The 6,242-nt window shown below is 39.3% G+C and overlaps 1 pseudogene; it reads left to right on the top strand.

Annotated features, from left to right (window-relative positions):
* The first annotated feature begins 1,662 nt into the window (after positions 1–1,662).
* The window catches only part of LOC149217376 (uncharacterized), a 92,898-nt pseudogene continuing 88,318 nt past the window's right edge, over positions 1,663–6,242 (top strand).

Raw genomic sequence — 6,242 nt, 5'->3', positions numbered from 1 at the left:
TGGCTGTGTGTCATGAACCCGAGGATACAACCCTAGTCTGCAACAATGCAGATGTATGACAGGTCTTCATAGAAGCAGGATGGGACATTTTATTCAACAGATTGTAGGTGTTCGATAAGGAGATCACGATATAATTCAAAATGAATCTGGACAAGAATTTCTCACGAGTTAGAGGATTAGAAATTCCCATTAGAGAAGAGGCCATTGCAGAATTTAGTGGGTTAAAATAGCAGGGACAGAAGTGGTTTTCATGGAAGGCTCCACTGCCACAGTGTCCAGAATTATTTTTGTAGGCTAGAGAAAGCGTTGTTCATAAGGGAAGGGGGCATGACCGTAATTCCTTATCGTATCCATGGAATGAGGTAGCGGGTATTGTCATCAAATATATAGCCTACGAAGGGTGGTTTACCACCTTGTTCAAATATCATTTCAAAATTCTAGCCTATCTTCAATTCCCGTAGGCACAAGTTCATTCTTTGAACATGCCTTTCTTCTTGATGAAAAGTCTTCAACTTATGGTGCAGTCTGCTCAACACTCACACCAAGTGCTGGCGGTCCTCACAAATCACAGATTGGTTCGACTGTTGGTCATGCATGCATTGAACCAATTCCAAGTTCCTTGGGCACAATTCCATGAGATGACGGAAGAGGAAGTAGCAATTGTTATAACTGCTAGAGAAGAAAAGCTCAAGGAATTGGAAGAAGAAGACCCAACATCTCTTGCTGGTACAACAGGAGCAGAAGAAGAACCAGAAGAATTTGAGGAGGAACCAACATCTCCTGCAGGTACAACAGGAGGAGAAGAAGAACCAAATAATTGGAGGAAGAACCAACATCTCCTGTTGGTACAGCAGGAGGAGGAGAAGAACCAGAATAATTGGAGGAAGGACCAGCATCCCCTACTGGTATAGCGGGAGAAGAAGAAGAGCCCAAGGAAATGGAGAAATAAGAAGAGAAGCTAAAAGAAATGGTAGTGGAAGTGGAGGAAATGGTTGGCAATACAGTCAAGGCTACCACATAAGAACCAGCCACACCTGTGGAACCTATTAATGTAGAAATGGAAGTGGAAGAAACAATTGGCAATACAGTTGAGGCTACCACACAAGAACCATTCCCGCCTGTGGAGCCTATTAATGAAGAAATGGAAGTGGAGGAAATTATTGGTGATATAGTCGAGGCTATCACACAAGAACCAACCTCGCATGTGGAACCTATCGATGAAGAAATGAATATAATGGATGGAGTTGATACTATTCTACAAGGGTCAACTTTCATTAATGAAGCATAAGGAGAAGGAATTATGGTTAAGGAGCTGGTGAGTGATCATGTTACACAAGAACTAGTATCACTTGCCTAAAAATATGTGGTTGTTTAAATGAGTAGGGGTGTCACACAAGAACCAGCACCAACTCAATCAGGGCAGGAAAATGTGGAAGAGACAAACCCTGAGGTTGATGCTGCTCCACAAGAACCAACGTCGACCACAGGACAAGAGGAAATGCATGAAGAAGGCTCAACCCAATTGAGAAATGAAGGCAATGGAGAAAAAGAACTAGAGGTAGCAGACAAGATCGGTATAGACCAGGTGGAGAACATCCCCACTCTCCTTTTCAGGCCACAATGCCAAGAGGAGTGAGAAGGATCCGTTCCCCCTATTGTTTAATGGAAGAAATTGTTGTTCCTCCCATATTGAAGTTCGTCGGCTCAAAGGAGGGTGCAACCATTATTGACTCATCACTTGCAGATTCCCAGCAAGGGCTTCCTGAAGGTCAGGCTGAAAAAGAAATTTTTGTAGAAGGATTGGAGCAGAGGGCGGTCGACGAAGGCATTGTCCAAGCGACAGATGTTCCTGAATTGAGAAGAGTTGAGGAAGAGAGTGCTCCCGAGGATAGAAAAACAAGTAAGGAAGACCTAGTAAAGGAGCCAATTGATGCCTTTAATGACAATCCACCACTTTCTAAACCAGCTGTGGGGCTAGGAAATGAATTTATTGTTAAACAAGAGTGGATAGAACAGTGTGAGAAGAGGAGACCACCTCTCAAAGAAAGGTATCAACTTCAGTTCAGAGAAACCATGTGACTAAAGATGGAGGTTCAGAAGTTGAGAAAGTAGGTATCTTGGCTAAAGAAGAAGACAATGAAGTACAAACGGAAGGTTGTAAAGCCCAAGGTTGAGGTCTCCTCAGTAGCTATCCAGACAAAAGATGTTCCCATAACTTTTGCTACCACACAGACTGGTCCTGTGGAACAGTTGTTCGAGGCCTGAGAATTCTTCCTAGCTATTGAAATTTAGAAATGGAAATTTTTCGTGAATGAACAAAAGAAGGAGACGAAGAGGGTTTGAGAATAGGCCACTGAGATTATTACTGGGTATGTAGACCAGCTAGATAAAGCAAGGCATAGGCAGGAGAAACAACAGAAAAAGATAAAGGACTTAGAATGGTAGGTGTAGGTGTTAAAAGTAGATAAGGAACAGATGTTTACCCTGGCACAGCAGGTCATGGCCTATCAACCTCCTGCCCATAGTTGCGCATTGTTTCTTCATGAACAGTTCTTTTTCTTCTACCTGGAAAGCATTTACAAGGAGATCAACCATGAGATTGAGGATCTGATACAGTTCCTTCGTATCATAAGAATCCATGATATCGTGAGCCAACACTTGATGTGTGAACTCTACATGCATGGTTATTTCTTGAGGGATGATGAGACCTTCAATCCAGTTCCGTTCGTGGGAGACGTTCACCTAAGAGCCTTCACCTCCTACACTATTAATTAGGTTAAATGGAGGAAGGCTTGTGATACTTTTGAAGAAAATCAAGCTACAAAGCCACTGATGATAAGGAGGGAGAATTTTCAGTCAGTGATTATTTATAAGAATCACTCCACCTTTCTACAAATTGAGGGATCTAAGGAACGAATGTTGGCAACACAAAAATGGTGTACTAACCTCTCTGTCAGACAGATAGTCACTTTTCAAGATGAATCCCTTGACAGTTGCCAAAGGAGATGGATGATGTCATTATCAGCTCTCAGAAACCGGGAGCCTTTTGGAGCACCCAATTTTTCTCGAGCATTAGAAAGAGTGCCACATTTTGTTGCATGCATTCAGACCTGTGGGGTTTGGTGGATGGGGCTAAGGTTTCAGTTTCCCCTCATTTGGCTGCCAGCAGAGCATTACACTCCAGCATATAATGTGAGCAATGATTGGTGGAAGGATGTCCTTATGAAAAAATGATATAAACCTCCGAGGATAGAGATATCTGATGAATATGACCTTGCTCAGCTTCATCCTAAGCACAACCAGTCCAACCCAGATCTTAAGAGACAATGAGTTGCATGAAGATATGCAAAAAGACTACTTGGGGGGAGATGTTGGGTACCAAATCTGCATGCTTTTTCCCTCCATTTTTACTCTCTCTCTCACTCCTTTGTATCCTTTATATTCACTAATCGCTCTAAATGCACAAGGTAAACCCTCTTCAATTGTCTTCCTAGAATGTTTAATTAATGAAGTAATAGTCATGGATATTTTACCTATGCGAGTTACTAATTCTGTCATTTCCGCAGATTCGGTGGTCAAAGGTCACATATGCAAATCATAGAAGTAACTCCAAATTTACAACACCATTTTGGAAAAACAGTAATATCATAACATATTTCAGGGCATTCCAGACCTTTCTTGTTCTCTCTCTCTTGGCAACTAGTTGGTCGTTTCAACAAATGTATATTTGTAGACATTAGCTGCTAGATTCGAAGAACGGTTTTTTGAATATTTGTATAAGAAGGGTTTCAATGTTGTGAATCAGGTTAGCCATGCAAGGGACTGAGATTGTAACAGAAGACTGTTTAATTAATTGAATGCAAGTTATTTTTTTGTTCTCTCTATAAGCTATGAATCCATTGCAGCCCTGATCAGAGAGTTAGGCCCACTCTTCTGATTAGGTGCTGCGTTATTTCTGTGTGTTGTTATTTTATTTATGTTGGTTTATTTCGATTGTTGTTACAGTACCTTACTTAATTTTTGTGAATGCTTTTATAATTATGCAATTGATTCTTATTTACTGTCACAGTGTTTCTTTAATTAATTCAGTTATTGAATCTGGGATTGGTGATTGGATTGTGCCATTGCTACTTGCATATACTTTGCGTGTTACCTTGAAATAATATACACACTTGGATTCATAAATTAAATGCGAAAAAGGTTTGAATAGTTATTCACACTCGGACACCAACACATGTCAAACATATGAATTACTAAATGTGGATTTGGAAACATACCCAAAGGTCCTATGTTTGATGATGTTCCCGTAGGGTACAAACCCTCTGATTCCTCCAGAATGAGCAGCCCTGCAATTCAATTTACAAAAGCATATATATAATAGATAATTTAATGTGCATACATAATAATTATATATAATCCTACAAATTACTATTCATGAGACAATAACATATCAGGAACAAGACATGAACTTTTTTATTGATTAACACCAATAGGTACAAGAAAGGTACAATCTGATCCAAGCCAAAGAACTGATGAAGCCTTCCTCTGGATCCGTCCAGCTCGAACCATGAAGACAACATATCTAACAAATGCAAGGAGATGCTATAAAGATGATGAACATCTCTAAAAAGGAAACCAGGGTTTCTATAGAGATTGGGAGTGTAGGAGGCATCGAAAAATAAAACTTGATCTGGGAGAAAAATGGGTATAGTGTTGATAGCCCTTCTCTTATGTCTTTTAGGATTACCCAAGGGGTGTATATATATCACCTGAAATTAGTTAATTTAGTTGTTTTACGGGCTCTTGTAGGTGGGATCTCGGTAAAACTCATGAACCCCACCCGAAAAATAGCATATTATTTTATTTTTTCATATTTTAAAAGGTATACATAGGTATATAGTTATAGAACCTCTGTATGTATGTGCTTTTATGTGGGAAAATTCATGTATGGAATTCTAAATATTGTTTTTTAATATAAGATCAAGTGTGCATGGGAAAAGGGTGCCCAAGGCTATACAAGAGCATCAAGTTTGCATGAGTGATAAATGATGTTATAACACTGAAACTCCTTGGAAGTGCCACCTTGGACTGAGTCAAGTCTTGGGCTTCTACTACCGAACTTGCCAATGAGTTGCCCACTTCATTACCACTTATTGATGAGCATATTGTATCTCCTTTATTTCTTGATCCCCCCTTATGTCCTCACAATAATTTCAGGTGCATGATTATGTTAGAATGTCCCTTACATGGTCAACCTTTTAAGATTGGTGTTGATGCCTCGAAAATCGTTGTATCAACATTGGGCATAACCACCCGGTCCGGACCTTAATACAGCTCCTTTTCTGTTTGGAATGGTGGCTCCAACTGGGGGTAATGGGACCAGTTTCCCAGTAATGAGTAAATGGGATGGATGAATGATTGGTTGTCTAATCTAATGATAGACGAATAACTTAATCTATTAGCAAAAATAAAAGAACTACTACTAATCCTGGGAACTATTGTACTTTGAAGTGTAGCGCTTGATGATCTATGTTTATTAACAGGCATATAGATGACTCCATCTAATAAACAGGGACATTTATTCATTCAAAGATTACTTTACTTAAATAGTTAAACAAAGTGATTAACGCAATATTGCTACACTCATCATTTATATCATCAATACATATATGATCAAAAGAAAAGCATTACCATAAACATCCAATAGTGGAGGAAATAAAGAAATGCTATTACAACACATACATATATTCGATAATAGCAAAGGCGATCAAATGACAATTCATATAAAAAGAATGAATTCAGACATAGATAATAGTACCATATGAGCTGCGAGTCACTCCCAATATCAATCGCTATTTGAGATTCTTCCTCCAACGCAGAAATACTTTCAAACAAAGACAGTAGTGCACATTTGCATAAAAGCTTCTTTGCCAAAATCAGAATGATTGGTCCAGTTTTATAAAAGAATATGCCTGAAGTACAGTAGTGCAACTTTAGGCTTTAAGTCATGTACAAAACTTTACGACCCCTTCCAAAAACATGAAAGGGTCTATAAATACTGAATTAAACTAACTATCTATGAAACTGAAATCCTACTTAATTGGTATCAAATGATCTTGAATATCTCCTTCTCAGCAACCTGGCAGTCGGCGGCATGAATCATCAAGTAGGCTATTTGCCTTTAAACTTGAACTGACTTATCGCAAGCATTGGCTCCACTTCAGGCAGTCTGTTGAGGCGAG

Source organism: Pinus tabuliformis, chromosome 1_1 (genome assembly GCF_031772625.1).
Source record: "Pinus tabuliformis cultivar Carrire ecotype Pingquan chromosome 1_1, CPIR1, whole genome shotgun sequence".
In the NCBI taxonomy this organism is placed as follows: Eukaryota; Viridiplantae; Streptophyta; class Pinopsida; order Pinales; family Pinaceae; genus Pinus; species Pinus tabuliformis.
The sequence above is the reverse complement of the archived record's forward strand: the minus strand, read 5'-3'. Positions and strand labels throughout refer to the sequence as shown.